We start from the raw sequence: 17,054 nt of genomic DNA on the forward strand, positions 1-17,054 counted from the left end.
CGTTAAACTGGTCGTTGAGTAATTCATCAAAGTACTGAGCCCACCGCGAGAGGACCTCTGGCTGGTTACTAACCAGATCTCCATCCTTGTTGCGACAGCAGGTTACCTTAGGTACAACGTTGTTTCGGTGACCTGCTATCGCTTGGTAAAACTTTCGTGTCGGTCCGTACGCCTCTCTGGTTTGCTCGAGTTCCCGCATGTTTTGCTCTTCCAAAGCATGCTTCTTGGAGCGGTGAACTCGTTTCTCTTCGCGTCTGAGCCGTGAATATTCCTCTGCGCATGCCCGCGTTCTATGCCGTTGCTGCATTGCTCGGTATGCAGTATTCTTACGTTCGGTCACTTGTCTGCATTCACCGTCGAACCAGCCAGATTTGGTGTTGCCACGACGTGGTGGGAGTATATTTCTTGCACAGTTTATTATTTTTGTTTTTAGAGCATTCCACCTCTCGCTCGTAGTTTCATAACTGTTTTCTGGTAGTAGAGACTCGTCTAAAGCGGCTTTGAATTCCTGTTGGACAGTAATGTCCCTTAGAGAGTCCGTGTTGAGCCGAGGCTGCGTGTTTTCTCCACCCCCATTGGCGCGGGGGCGGGCGATTCTACAACGTATCACTAAGCCAACCAAGTAGTGATCGGAATCGATATTGGCTCCTCGATATGTTCTGACATTTAACAGACTCGACTGTCGTCGGCGGCTTATTAACACGTGGTCGATCTGGTTGAAGGATTCGCCATCCGGGTGCGCCCACGTCACTTTGTGGATGTCCCTCCGCGCAAATTTGGTACTTCCTACAACCAGATTGTTCGCTGCGGCGAACTGGACCAATCTACTACCATTATCGTTACTGTGCTCATGCAGACTGTGACAGCCAGTGTATTGGCGGTACATTGGCTCCCTACCGACTTTTGCGTTGAAGTCCCCCAGGATGATTATGAGGTCATGCCTGGGGCACGCATCTACAATTCTAGCGAGGCGGCCGTAAAAAAGGTCCTTCTCCTCTTCCTCTTTATCTTCGGTAGGGGCGTGAACGTTTATGAGGCTTATATTAAAAAATTTGCCTCGTATGCGAAGGGTGCATAACCTATCGTTTATAGCCTTGAAATCCATGATTGCGGGTTTCAGTCGGGGACCTACGGCAAAATCCGTTCCGAGCACGCGGTGGCGGTCGTGGCAGCTGTAGTATATGTCATAGCAATGCTTACCACGCCTGTTCTGCACACCGTTCCCTAGCCACCGAATCTCTTGTAGAGCTACGAGGTCCATGCTCAGTGTGGCTAGGGCGTCATCAAGTTGTTTCAAGGCTCCGGCTTTGCTAAGAGTGCGTACGTTCCATGAGCCCATTTTTAGAGTAGTCCGGGGGCATTGCGTATGGTCGGTATTGTGAGGTCCGTTTCGAAATCTTCCGTAGCTTTCCGTAGTCGTATATTCATGGGACTGGGTGACTGGCCCTGCGCCCACGTGACCGTTTTGTTTAGCGTCGGGTTGCCCCCCGACGTTCAGGCACCCGGTTTCCCGGGATACCCACCCCCCTCCTGGTTCACCATATGCCACCATCCGCCCAAGGGGTTGGGTCAAGCCCGTGTACCCAAGCTTGGATATGTGGTGACACATGTTACCACTCTGCACGACGAGGACGTGGTGAAATAGGAGTTGGATGAGAGAGCCTGTGTTATCCCTCAATGGGGCTTCGGGGAGATTCCCATTAGCAGAGCAAAAAAAAAAAATGTTTAATATACTTTTAATGTCACATGCAATCTCATTTTATCCTTATTATTTCATTTCATTTCATTTTATTTCATTTATTAATTCAATATCCGCCATCAAGGCTAAATAAAGCAGACTTAAAACTAAATAAACCCTAACAAATAAACAAAATAATTCATGAAAAACTAAGCCTAACTAAACTAGTCTTGACCTAGCAAAAAAAAAATTAAAGAAAAAAAACATAGGTAGAGCGTAGAGACTATCAAAACTTAATGAAACTTAGAAGAATAATTAAAGAGAATTAGAAGAAAAAATACGGTTACGGAAAGAGTTGAGAGAGGATTAGAAATCAAAGAGATAGTAAAAGTGGTTAAACAACCTGAAACAGGATAGAATAGGATCAGTGAAAGTATAAAGAGTATGACGTGTTTCAATTGACAGAGGATCACGAGGACGTAGAAAACGAGAGGGAACATACAACGAGATGGACGAGAGTAAATCAGGAGCATCAGTAGCAGAAAGTAATAAGCCACCAATAAAACATGCCTGAGACACTTGGCGGCGGAAGCTTAAAGAGTGAAGATTGAATAACTGCAATCGCGCTTCATAGGGAGATAGTGAGGCAGCACCGAACAAACGACGAAAAGCAACCCTGGTAAAGAGGCGCTGAATGCTTTCAATTCTCGAACAGCCATCAATAGTGCTATAATATATAACATAACGAGAAGCTTAAAGAGTGAAGATTGAATAACTGCAATCGCGTTTCATAGGGAGGTAGTGAGGCAGCACCGAACAAACGACGATAAGCAACCCTGGTAAAAAGGCGCTGAATGCTTTCAATTCTCGAACAGCCATCAATAGTAGGAGGATTCCAGATGATACTAGCATATTCAAGAAGAGGCCTTACCAGAGCACAATAAAGGTTTCTTAAGAAGCTTTGATCTCTAAAAATAGAGGTAAAACGTAAAATAAACCCAAGAGGTCGATTAGCTTTTAGTAGAACCTCATCAAGCTGCAGTTTAAAGTTAAGACGACTGTCGAGTATAATACCAAGGTCACGGATGGACTTAACACGAGAGAGAGACGAGTTAGAGAGAGTATAGTTAAATGAAATAGGAGAAAGAGAGTGAGAGAAAGAAATAACAGAACATTTATCAGGGCACAAGCGAAGTAAGTTGGATGAACACCAATGAACAAATGCATTAAGGTAATGCTGAAGACTCATGCAATCAGAAGAAGAGGACACAGGTAAAAAGATTTTGATATCATCCGCATAAAGGAGATGACCATCAGGAGGTAAAACATTACAGACATCATTGATGAACAAAGAAAACAGAAGTGGACTTAGCACACAACCCTGAGGGACACCTGACGTACAAAAAAACTCCTCAGATAAGTACGACCCGGTTTTAACCCTGCAAGATCGATTACTTAAGTATGAGGACAGCCAGCTAATAATGCCATCACCAAAACCAAGTTTAGATAGTTTAGCTAGTAATAAAGAGTGGGGCAAACTATCCAATACAGCATGAAAGTCAGTGTATATTGCATCAAGTTGGGTACCTGCCTCAAAAGATCTTAAAATATTGGTAACAAAAGACATGAGATTAGTTGAAGTAGACCTACCAGGCATAAACCCATGCTGTTTAGGGCTAATAGCGGAACTACAACTATGAAGTATGGTTGGAAAGATACATAGCTCAAAAGTTTTGGCTGTGGCGCATGTTTGAGTTATCCCACGATAATTAGAGACAATGCTACGGCATCCCTTTTTGTGTACCGGAAAAAGCCAACAGGATTTCCAAAGAGCAGGAAAGACCCCGAGAGAAAGTGAAAGGTTGAAAATTTTCGCAAGGTGTGGAGCAAGCACGTCCTTACAGTTTATTAAAACTGAGGCAGGAATGCCATCTGGACCAGGAGTGAAAGAACGTTTCAACTCAAATAACACCTGTACAACTGTTTCAGAGCTAACTGAAATATCAGAGAGATTAATTAAGTTCTCTGGCGTGTAGAGTAGCCCACCCTCGATAAGGTTAGGGTCACTAACCGGTGGCTCAAACATTTGGGAAAAATGTGCAGAGAATAGCTCACAGATCTCAACAGGCGTAGAGGCAGTTCGAGAATCAAGTACCATTTCATTAGGTAACGTATTGCACCCTCTTCGTACCCTAACAAATCGCCAGAAGGATGCTGGATCAGAACGGAAACGCGATTGCAGTCTACTCGAATAGGCCTCAAAACGAGCCCTGTTGTACAATCGATGCGCAGAGGCAGCGTACTTAAATAAACGAAAGTTGTAGGCAGATCGGTTCAGACGATATCTGCTAAGAAATTTCACACGATCCTTTTTGAGGTTGCGAAGAGTACGATTGGACCAGGAAGGATTAGGAGGGTATCGAAAAATAGGTGTACATGAAAGGAGTGCAGAGGATAACAAAGTATTAAACGATAGGACAGCCTCGTCGACCGATGTACATTGATAAAAAAAGACCAGTCGGCACGAGTTAGAATGGAATTAAGTTTACGATAGTCTGTAAGACGAAAATTATAACGAACACTCAATGAATTAGGAGCAGAAGGCAATTCATTCCTAACCCTACTAGCCCTAAATAAAGAAGACGGTAACGCAATTTCCAGAGCAGGATGATGGGCATCCTGGGGCAGGAGCAGTGACGAAGCAGGATACATAGAAGAACAAGCAGCAGCAGCAGAGTTAGAGAGCACCAGGTCCAGATAATGATTTGAATGGTTATGCACCCCGTTCAGCTGATAAAGTTCATGCAAATTTAACACATCCACAAAGCAGGAACTGGATGAATTCAAAGAGATATGTGGCACACAATGTCTCATAGGTAAAGATGAATCTGATCTTACTGCGGCTGCAGGAGACCACCCTAACGCCGGTTGATTTAAGTCGCCAAGAAGGATAAGATGATCATTCGGTTTCATTTGCATGTATGCATCGCTGATGAAAGCAGAAAGGGATTCGAAATAGTTGCGGTCGCTGCTCAAATACGGTGGCACATAAACAATCCCCACATAAAGACGAAACTTAGGAAAAGAAACACGAATACATAAAGCTTCAAGCGTAGGTTGATTCATGTTAAGTGCCACAGACGGATAACGACTGGAACATGCAACCAGCACACCACCCCCACGCGATCGTTCATTGTTTAACCTGCTGCGATCGCAGCGTTATATGTTGTAGGCATCACTATCAAGGACCATGTTGGATGGAATCGATTCATTTAACCAGGTTTCAGTAAGGGCAAGCATTTCAAACCCTGATTCATTCGCAGAAAGGCGCAATTCATTATATTTGGTGCGAAGGCCTCGAACATTTTGGTAATAGATCACGAAGGGGTCTATTAATTGTGAGCTATCCGTTTGGCAAACGGGCTGATCTGTGGTGAGCGGTTCGTGTTGCTGAGATTGTTCTGTGATTGAAGCCCCACCCCCGGTGATAACTGAGGGGGTGTGGGAGGAAACTCCAGTTGGATAGCCTCTAGGATCTCGGTCATCTGGGATGGTGATTGAATCCCGCGCTGTGGGGATGGTGATTGAATCCCGCGCTGTGGGGATGGTGATTGAATCCCGCGCTGTGGGGATGGCGATCGATGTTCCAAAAAATGATTCGGATGAGCGGTGGTTTTTGGCGCAGCTGAAGAGCAATTTGAACTGCTTGAACGATGCGAAGTAAGCGCAGAAGGGTCAAATCGGGCCCTTTCATGTATACGTTGCTTTGGTAGGCCGCGATCAACAAACTCACGAACAGTAAGTGAAACTGGCCAAATAGTAGATTAAAGCGCCAGATCCTTAAGTGATTTAAGAATACTCACTTTAAACGATATAAAGGACATCAAATCAAGGTTCGCACCCTTTTTCGTGAGACGGTAAACATCTATGTTGTCGGTTGGCAGCACAGCTTTAAGCCACACACGCATATCATCAGCGGAGACATGCGATTTGATATTCGTGAAGTATAACCATACTTTCTCTGCTATGCCAGTGTTCGTGGTATCATGGTTTAAAACAGGATCAGAAGATGATTTTGTATTTGTTCGGCAGTGCCCAGCACTAATATCACTAGTCACCTTAGTACGATGAGTGTAGTGGTTGCAGCTATCAGAAGCTTCCACAGTGTTAGTATCGTTCGCTGCTTGTTGGATATCTGCAGTGAGCTCCATTGAGTTGGTAAATGTACGGCGAGTGGATGCTGTTTTAGTCGTTCTGGTATTAGTGGCGTTGAGTGACGATGCATTAGTGGACATGTGCGTTCGCGATGCGTGAGAAACAGACGGCTTAGCTAATATGGGTGTTAGCTTATCAGCGAGAGCGAGGATCTCAGGAAGCAAATCGCTCTTGATAGTCGATCTAAGAGAAGAGAGAGATGAGTCAATCGTGGTGAGAATATCTGCTTTCACCAACTCGAGTAGGGCTGCTATCTCACTTGTGAGAAGTGAGTTTGTGCCATTGCGAAACTCGTTACATTTTTTGCACAACCACAATAATTGATTATTCCGCCCAAGCTCACGAGTAGAATCACGGGACAAACCCGTGCAATGGGTATGATGGTTGGAACCACAAACACCGGCGCAGGACACCAAATTTGCACTATCGGTGGGTGCATTGCAGGTTGAACACTGCATAACGATGACACAGCAGAAACTGATGACTGACAGGAGCAGGAACGAAGCCAAACAATATCTCGGCAAAAATGACGAAATAACAGGAGACTAGGTGCAAGAACTCAAGTGCAACTTGATAACAATCGAAGGCACGCACTAGCCAGTACAAGCAACTCAGCAGCACCAATGTTGCAAATGTTGAAAATTAGGCAGTAACTCGGCAAAACAGCATCAAAAATCAGGAGCACAAGGAAGGCACAACCACTCGGTTTGACAGTCGATCTCTCTCTAATTATTAAAATAGGATATTTTTCATTTGTCGCGTTCTCACACGGCAGTTCTGTTAGAAAATATCGCTCAACCCCACTGTTCCGTGAATGTCCCTACGTTGTGATATTTAATGTTTTTAACACGTAATAATTAATCGTTTGCTCTCTGCTGGAAAATAAAGTTCACTTCTTTTATTGACACCAATTGATCCGTGCTTCCCTTGGCTTCGGCTTGTGACAAGTGACTCAAAAAATGGCGGTACCCCTGTCACAGCGGTAGCTCCCTAGACCCACACTAATGACAAAACGTCAGCTGCCATAATCCGGCACTATGGTACATTGGCAGGTCATTTGAGATCGAACACCTGCTTTTTCACTGAGGTAGGGCTTCCTGTTGCGATTTTTTTTATAAGCATTCTGAGTTATTCATCGCTGGATGAATAACAAAAATATTTGCCTGCAATTTTTTGACAGTTCAAGAGAAAAATTGTAATAAAACGTGTTTAAACATTAGTTTTCGCTAATTTCCAAGTCCCAACTGTTCTAGTGGTATATTCATTTCTAATAACAAGAACCCGTTGTTCATGAATAATTTTGTTAAATTACGATATTTTTATCTGACGCAGATTCGTGGTGTATGAACCCAAAAAGATTGGCAAATATTTTTTTGACACTTGAAGGGAAATGATTTGCTAATTAAGGAAAGGACTGTGTGAGCTAACCTATTAATTAGCTATGTATTGCAGGACTTCGGTATTTCGTTTATTTTAATCCTTAATGTAAATCTTTTTATCTTAAGCATAATCATTTCATTTTGGTTTTGATTTTCGCGGCTACAAACGCTTTTGATAAGTCGTACATATCGGATATTAGGCCCGATTATTAAACACAAATTGTAAAGACAAGTTGTCAAAGTCCTTGTAAAGACAAGGACTTTGACGTTTGACGTTTAATTGTTCGGCCGCATTTCCGTTGCGCTCCGTGATTTTTCAATAATTCTCTTGTGTTTTCTGCGTCGCATCGCATTGTTGCCTTTTCTACGGACTATTAAACTGTTTAACATCATCGCTTCGTCTTGGCGAATTGTTTAGTTGCATCACAACTGTGGTTTCCTGCTGTTTTTTCCTGCTCGGCTTAGCAGTGTTGTGCTGTGATTACGCGTGATTTCGCGATGGCGGCTATTTGCTTCTCGTGTGCTGAACCGCTAGAGGCCACCGGCTGCATCATCAGTTGTGCATATTGTGACGCTACGTTCCACCACGGCTGTTGCAAATTGCCCCCCGAGCTGATTGACGCAGTATTGTCCAATGTCGACCTGCACTGGAGCTGCATTGGCTGCACTAACATACTTAAAAATCCGCGCTGCCGTTCGGTAAAAGAAATAGGCGCCCAGGTCGGTTTCCAAGCCGCCCTCAACTCAGCTGTAGCAGCTATTGGCAAGCTCGTTGAGCCTATTGTCGCCGAAGTTCGCAGTGGTTTTACCCTCCTTCAAACTGCATCCACGCCTCACAATCGGAACTCTGATCCTCGACCAGCTACTGGTAGAAAGCGGAGGCGTATAATCGAGGATTCGGCATCTCCTGGTGTAAACAAAATTGTAAACAGTCGCGGCAACACCCTTTGTGCCGCGTCATCGCCAAACGCATACACCAACACCACGATTGCCGTCCAGCCGGCACCTACCAGTGTTGCGAACGGTGACGTTCATCGACATAAAATTGTAAACATTCATTCGATTTGAAGCTTCCCATTCCCATCTCTCTCTGTCATTTGACATTCCCGTCAAAAAATGTCATTTGACATGAAGACATTTTCAAGATACATTCATTTGACATTCGCCAACCTGTATGAATCGTGAACTGTGTCGTATTGCAAACGACCGTATTCATGTCAAACTACAACAGAGCGTGCGGTGCAAAGGCTTTCGTTTCACTAGTTTTTGCTATTTCACTAGAATCCCCATATTCAGCGACGATTTACTTCATAATCCTCCGATCGTATCGATTTGTGTTGTTCAAAAAATGTCAAATGACATTCAGACTACATTGTTTACATTTCATGTCATTGCATCAGCCCTGACGGTAGCGACACGAATGAATTTCGTTTAATGACAGTCGTGTCGTGGAAGCATTGAATGTCATCAGCCAAAAATTATTTTGACCGGCTGTTTACGGTGACTGTCATGAAAAATGTCAACAGTTAACAACACTGGCACCTACACAACCGCATGAACTGGTGGGAACCGATCCGTTATCATCACCGCTTCAAGCTGCACCTCGTGAGCCATTCACAGATAGGATCTGGATCCGCCTATCCCGCTTATCAACGGCCGTCACTGTGGAACAAGTGGTCGCTTCTGTAAAGCGTCGCTTAGCCACCGATGACGTTATAGCGTATTGCCTGCTGAGAAGAGGGGTTAGTGTGGACAGCATGAATTGGCTTTCATTCAAAGTGAGGGTCCCGGCTATCCTTCGAGATGCGGCACTCACACCATCCACCTGGCCCGTCGGTATCGGTGTACGTGAGTTTTTTCAATCCCGTCAACACGACCACCAAACCTCATCTCCTATAGCCACCCGAAACCGCTTTACTACACGCACACCAGCTACTAGTACTGAACACCGCTACACCACACACACATCAACAACGACTCACCGTTTAGCCGCACGCACGTCTACTCCACCTGATCCTGAAACAACATCATCACAACAGTGTCACCCCCCGGTGAATGATACCTTGGAAGCACCCAACTCAACACTTGTTTCTGGACCGCCCCAAAACCACCGTGCTTCATCTCCGCACCTACACCAGTCTACAATCGATCGCTTTTTTCTCAACTAGACGAAGTTCCGCTCATTGCACGCAACAAACACGCCAAGCCTCATGCTCTGACAACGCAGCTCAATTGACTTACCGTTTACCCGCTTTATCCAACCGCCACAATGACAACGCTACCGCTGAGTATTTAAGCTGCTATTATCAAAACGTTAGAGGTTTGCGTACTAAAACAAAAGAAATTCACTTAGCTGTATCGGAGGCTGACTTCAATCTCATCGCACTCACGGAAACTTGGCTTGTTGACAACATTCCATCTGCTCTTCTCTTCAACAACAACTTCTCTGTTTACCGCTGTGATCGCTCTCTCAGCGGCTCTAGCTCTCGTGGTGGTGGTCTTTTGCTAGCCGTTTCTAACGCATACGAGTCGATAGAATTACCTTCCCGTGATCGTTCTCTCGAGTATATTTGTGTGCGCGTCGCCTGTAATAACGCACATCTGTACGTCATGGTAGTATACATTCCACCGCAGCTTAGCTCCGAGATATCGACTCTTCGCTCTCTACATGATTGTATCAGCAGCTTCACTCTCACACTGAAGCCTTCGGATCTGCTGTTTGTTATTGGCGATTTCAATCAGCCTAGCATAAGCTGGTCCACAGCTGATCCTTCGTCCTCGCCAGCATACTCATCAATCACGCACTATGAACCAACTGCGCGCTCACTGGCCAACAACACCTTTGTGGATGGATTTAAATTTAACGGATTAGTGCAACTTAATCACATCAATAATTCGCACGGACGCATGCTTGACCTGCTCTACGCTAAAAATGCTGCAGCTAAATTGTGTTCGCCTGTCTTTCCAAGTGTTGTTCCGCTTGTACCTCTTGACTCCTACCATCCGGCGTTAGACTTCAATATACGTATTAACTCGTCGACCCGACGCAATTCGACGACTCGACAAAACTCGACGACAACCGCATTTTATCGTTATAACTTTGCTAAAGCTGACTATGTGAAACTGAACGACATAACATAACTATAACAGGTTTCGATATCGCAGATATTTGAGTAAAATTCAACGTAACCTCTGCAGGTGGCCTGACTCGTTTTGGCGCTTCTACAACAGCAAAACAAAATCCACGCATACATCGAAATCCATTACGTACAAAGGAGCAACAAGTGCCAACACTAATGAAATGTGCAATCTCTTCGCGGATCGCTTCGCAGATTGCTTTTCACCGGCCATGAATGATACCGATACCATTGATGCTGCTCTCGTCAACACTCCGGCTGGAGCAATTAACATGAGCACTCCTTTCATCGACAGTGAGATCGTTTTATCTGCCCTAGCGCAACTAAAGCCTTCCTTCGCTCCTGGACCCGACGGAATTCCTTCTACCGTGCTGAAACGCTGTCAAACGACAGTAGCACCTATCCTTGCAAAATTGTTCAATGCATCGCTAGCCAATGGCTACTTTCCCAAAGCATGGAGGAAATCTTGGATGGTTCCTATTTACAAAAAGGGCGACAGGACAGATGCCATCAACTACCGGGGTATTACATCCTTGTGTGCCATTGCCAAGGTGTTCGAACTAGTGATATACAAAAATCTGCTACATGCATGCCGCAGCTACCTAAGTCCGTATCAACATGGACTCGTGCCAAAAAAGTCGACTACCACGAACCTGGTTGAATTTGTAACCTATTGCACTAGTCAAATTGATGCCGGAGCTCAAGTCGATGCAATTTACACCGATCTAAAAGCAGCATTCGACTCTCTTCCGCACGCAATTCTTCTCGCTAAACTCGATAAGCTAGGAGTTCCCAGCCCGCTCGTACAGTGGCTTAAGTCGTACCTAATTAATCGCACATACATCGTGAAAATTGAAAAGCACATGTCCAAAGAAATAGTCAGCAGCTCGGGTGTGCCACAAGGAAGCAACATTGGCCCGCTTCTCTTCATATTGTTTATCAACGATGTTACCCTCGCTTTACCTCCCGACAGTATCAGTCTGTTTGCCGACGACGCAAAAATTTTTGCGCCTATTAACAACACAGGTGATTGTACATTCCTGCAAGACTGCATCGAAATTTTCTGTTCGTGGTGCAAGCGTAATGGACTGACTATCTGCATCGAGAAATGCTACTGTGTGTCTTTTAGTCGATGCAGGAGCCCAGTGACTGGGACCTACTTCATGGACGGCACTGCAGTTAATCGACAGAATCATGCCAAAGACCTGGGCGTTCTGCTTGACTCTAGTTTGAACTTTAAACAGCATATTGATGACGTTGTAGCCAGAGGAAATCAATTACTTGGCGTGGTTATCCGGACAACTAATGAATTCCGCAACCCCATGTGCATCAAAGCTGTGTACAACTGTATCGTTCGTTCGGTTCTGGAATATTCGTGCGTAGTCTGGAGCCCAACTACCGCTTCTTCAATTGCTCGAATTGAGGCGATTCAACGTAAGCTCACGTGATATGCCCTACGCCTACTTCCCTGGCAGGATCGCAATAATCTTCTTCCGTATGCTGCGCGGTGCCGTCTTCTAGGCATTGAACCTCTTTCGGTTAGAAGACGCAATGCACAGTGTTCTTTCATCGCTGGATTGCTAAATGGCTCTATCGACTCATCGCCATTGTTGCATCGAGTCGATATCTATGCACCATCCCGAACACTTAGGTCTAGAGAAACTCTACGGCTCGCTCAACCCCGTTCCAGTGCTGGTCGGTCAGACCCTATGTTCCGCATGTCGGCTGTCTTCAACACTGTCTCGGATTGCTTCGACTTCGACATCTCAACTCAGTGCTTCAAGGAACGTCTCCGGCTTTTGCCGTGGCCGCAGTGAATTGCGATGCAAATCTTGTTTTTGCTATGTATTTTTTTTTATTGAACTGTTACATCTTAATCAGGCCATACGGCCCGTTGAAGATTAATAAATAATAATTATAATAATAAAAAATCGGAAGATTTGTATTATGACATCCGTTTGTGTTGTGTCTTGGAAAAATAAAATTTGACAAAACACAAACTCACAAGCATACTGCCAAGATATGTATTATGAAACACAAACGGAAATCCAAAATTATCAAACTGCTTTCAGTCAGCTTTTTGTCACGGAAAGGTGCCAATCTCAGATTGGTTGACCGACGCAACACAAGAACAGAGTTGTTACTGTAGCTTTCACGACAAAATATAAGTATTTCATTTAAGAAATTATCAAATTTTATCATTTTAAACAAAAATATGTGTACTGCCATATCCATACAAATGGCGATATGCTGGAGATACTGGTAACGTGCTGCTGTTTTGGGTTAAGAAGCTGCTGTTATTTCCTTCCTCTGTTGTACTTCGATGGTAGTCGAAAGATGAAGGGCTCACGCACCCGGTTTGCGTTCAACAGCATTGGATTCCAGCAACTTCTTTAGTGTGTGAATCTTTCAATAACCAACAGCAGAGGCACATGTAATTATCACATCTAATACTGCTTACACTTTTAGGAATAACAAAGACTCGGAGGGCTTGATCTCCGCCAGAATGTCAAGGAAAATTTCCTTCGACACACGAAATTTTTTCTTAAATCTGAAATTAACAACCACGAAATGAAACATGTATAACACGGTTTGCACAAATGATCCACATGCATAACTCACGCTTGGTTGGAAAGCTGCAACGAGTCGAAAACACTTCGAAGCAGTCGGCGCTGTTTTGCCAGATCTACCGTTGTTTCTTCTTCACAGCTGCTATCGTCACTTACAAAGTAGGAGAAAATCATTTCGATGTTTTAAATAAGGATCGTTTATCAAAACGATCGTGTCTTAAATAAACATGTTTACGTTTTTTATTTTGATTTTGAACATTTTGACACATCGCAAAGGCTTTGACACAGCTTCAACGAAAGAAAAAATTTAACGAAACTTGTCTGTCACAAGAACGGTTTCAAAATGCATAACTATTTTCCGTTTGTGTTGACGCACTTGTCTTGTGTCATTTCCGTTTGTGTTTAATAATCGGGCCTATTTACTGATTTTTATGGTGGGATGATTAGAAAAAAAACAGAAGTATCTCCAATCGAATATCAAAAATGTAACATACTAAGGTCGAAGCCGTACAGATCTGTTCGGAGCAATTCGGAGCCAACACTGAAGCCTTTACTCGGCAGTCAGAGGCATTAAGATCGGTAGGACCGTCAGAAATGATTCCGACTCCAGACTAGCCGCTCCGTGCGACAACCGATGACTCCAACGGTTCCGAATGACTCTAGATGGCTCTATAGGCTTCGGACGGCAACGAGCGAAACTGTTGGTTTAACAATCCATCACTAGTTGTTGCAAAGTTTCCAAGTGTGTGTTTCTTGTTATTTTCATTCCTATTTCGTTTCTAGGCAGACGCAAATCTGTTTTTCCATATAGAATGTGCAATTGAGTCTGCACAAAATTATGCTAATATTCAGAATTTAATTGAAACATAAAACGTATGAGTTTGCATTCGATTTAATGTTTCTTAAGGGTCTCGGTTTTTCTGTACGTACATGTAGAATAAGTTTGTTAGATGTTATGGGAACATTAATGTTAATTTAGAAAAATATAGCAACACAATGATTGTTCTTCTCTGGAAAATTGAATACACTTCTACAAATAGTAATAACAGATTTTTGGTTTGCAATTAGACAATTAGACTATGGTGATGAGCTCCTGAAATCAGCTTGCAATTGCTATTGTGTTTGGACAATAGCAAAAAAGGCATTGGTGCCGGGTTTAACGAAACATCAACGTTCAGCAGAGCAACGTGGTCGAGCACCGTGCGTGTGGCGCATGAGCTTCTGGGGGAACGGCAGCGATAAGTCAAACAAGCTTGGTTCGTAGACTTATTATATTGTTCGATAATTATACCCTATTAATATTTTAGCATGCCGAAAACACGAAGTGAAAAGGGAATGGAAGTCGTGGAAGCTGGATCCACCCGCTTGGCAAAGAGTAACTCATTTTGATTCCTCTCGCTACCCCTGGCCCTAGCTTGGAAGGAATCATGCGACACACTCGCACTCCACTACCCCATCCCATGGAAAAACGCTCCCACCATCGAGGTGTTGACCAAAATTTCGCTGTGTGCATGAGACGCACACTCGCACTCCTCCACCTCTCCACAGCTGAACGCTCCCACCGTTGCGAATTTGCGAGAATTTTTGCTCTGAGCGTGAGACCCTGAAGCGCCAGAGATGACCCGACAGACAAAGAGAACGAAATTTTCAGGCGAGGGGTAGGTAGAAACACGCGGTGGGGGCCCGGCCCAAGATCGGATCCAAAGTCCGTTGTTTTGGGCTCGAAATTAAAAATGGCGGATGGAGCGCTACCACGGAGAGAATGCGCTCTCTTGCTTGCCTTTAAAATACACGAGGCGCTCTCGCTGTAAAGAACGCTCGCTCGCGCTGTTTCATCGTATTTTCCTCATACCCCTTCCTTCCCGTTTCTTTCGGCTTGCGCAGCGTTGAACTGGTACCCCCTCCCACTTGATTCCAGCGAATTGCGCTGCGCTGGACTGACACCCCCTCCCGCTCGTTTCTTTCGTAGCACGCTGTGCGCTTCCCTTCATTCGGACTTGGTGCACCCGAATCAAAACAAAAACTTGAACACATCAAACTTGGTTTATATTTTATCACTTTTATTGCAAATAAAGGGGCATTTTCACACATAGCTTCACACAATCTTGCCACAAAATCACACACATTATTTATATAAAAAAAATCACCGTATTTAAAATAGTCGCCTATCTGCATGGATACCGTTGTTAATGTTCAATACAGCAAACAAATATTAAAATGAAGCAACGCAAATCACACATTTAGGATAAATGATAAAAAATAAGCGCAGCTTCATTTCAATGTGCACAACACTTCAACACTTAGCGAAACTTCGATCGCCCGGGACTTAGGCTAACACGCGCGCAGCCTTTCACGGTGAACGCTTGAGCTGAACTGTCGATTTCGTGTGGTGGCAAGAAGGGGAGCGCACAGAGGAACACTCGCTGCACTAGTGCGAGCGAGACACCGATACCCGCATGCCGCTGCGAGAAAACCAAACTGAGCGCGCAGGCTGAAAGTGAACGCACACATTCACACATGTGTAATTGTGTGAGTGCAAAAACTGTGTAGAAACCAAAACACGCTCGCGGCTCCGAGCAATTCCGCGAATTTCCAACCGTCTCCCCATGCTTCTACATGCCCCTCGCCTGAAAGTCGCACACTTTTTCATTCTCATTGCTAGTAGGGGACACTATGTGTAAAGACGATCATAATTCGATATAGTCAAAATGCGTCGATTATCGTTTCATTTATCTGGTAATGATGTTTTCACTTCATCAAAATTTTAAACATTAACAACTAGGCTGATAACAATAATTGAAATGTAAATCAGAATAAATTAAATTCATTTGAAGTAAAATAAGTTCCATTATACTCTATTTTGACCAAATGATCAACACTTGTACATAGTGCCATTTACTTTGTGTTCTTCACTCTCGCGCTGTGTTGTGATCGTTCGAAACTCATTGCCAGAACGAATGCAAATTTCATTTGGGAAGGATTGGTGCTGGAAGATGCAGCGAAAATCATTAAATGTTAATAGAAAAGTGGTTAAGTTAATCGTGAAAGATGTCAACGCAGGCGTAACTGCAGTTTGTTTTGTTACATGATCTACGGGTAGGTGCATGCATAAGAAGAAGAATCTTGCGAATGATGTTTGTGTTCTAACAATCGTTCTGCTTTTAATGTTTGTTTATTTTTCTGTTATTTTCCATCACACCTAGCTACTTCATTGCCAAAGCTCCTGATAACAGATCAAAGCAGATGGATCGGGCATACAGAGTCGCCATTTAACATTAAATATCTTCTTGATCGGTAAGTTTTAAACAGTACTAGTTTTGTTCACCATTCTAATGCTAGATATATCTTTCATTCCTCAGGAATACGCATCAAGTGTTTTTCTTCCAACAGCACGCGCCATCGATGGAGCAAGCAGCCAACGTTTACACGTTCCAGCCAAAACCAAAACAAACCGTGCCGCATCTGTCGTGTGTTTTCGAAGACGACAATTGTGAAATTGAAATGGACAGTGTACCAAAAACGGCTTGACTTGTTTGTAAGTGGTAGACAATCGTGTTTTACAAATTGAAGATTGCTAGTAGACTGTGGACAGTTGTTAATTGGAATGGAAAACCCTGTATGCTGTCGAGTTGAGCTTTTGAATATTAAGGTCGATACATAACTCCTCAAATATTTTTGCCATAAATATACGAAATATATATTCGTATCCCTTTGATTTCACCAAGGGTCCCACTAGATCCAGATAAATTTTTTGAAATGGTTCGCTTGCTGTTGTTGTGAGTTTAATCGGTATTTTAGGTTCATTTTTCTTTTTATACATTTTGAATTTTTTACATTTTGTGACCATTTTTCTTACATCTGCTTCTATACCTTTCCACGTATATTTTTGTCTTATGGTATTTAAGGTGCGAGGAATTCCTGCATGACCTGCTGTAGGTAAAATATGATGTTCATTCATTATTAGAAACTTTTTATGTTTTTCTTCATCTTTTAGCACTTTAATGTTTTTGTTGATGATTATTATCCTCGGTAATCCTTTTATCTTTAATTTGTAAACAACGTCAAATAAAATACT

The 17,054-nt window shown here is 43.6% G+C and overlaps 1 long non-coding RNA gene across 1 annotated transcript; it reads left to right on the forward strand.

The window, feature by feature from the left end:
• The first annotated feature begins 15,708 nt into the window (after positions 1-15,708).
• Positions 15,709-16,649, forward strand: LOC120906426. The gene is made up of 3 exons (XR_005740089.1): positions 15,709-16,075; positions 16,183-16,273; positions 16,339-16,649. It is a non-coding gene; the product is annotated as an uncharacterized LOC120906426 (long non-coding RNA).
• The last annotated feature ends 405 nt before the right edge of the window (positions 16,650-17,054 follow it).

Source organism: Anopheles arabiensis, chromosome X (genome assembly GCF_016920715.1).
Source record: "Anopheles arabiensis isolate DONGOLA chromosome X, AaraD3, whole genome shotgun sequence".
Lineage (NCBI taxonomy): Eukaryota > Metazoa > Arthropoda > Insecta > Diptera > Culicidae > Anopheles > Anopheles arabiensis.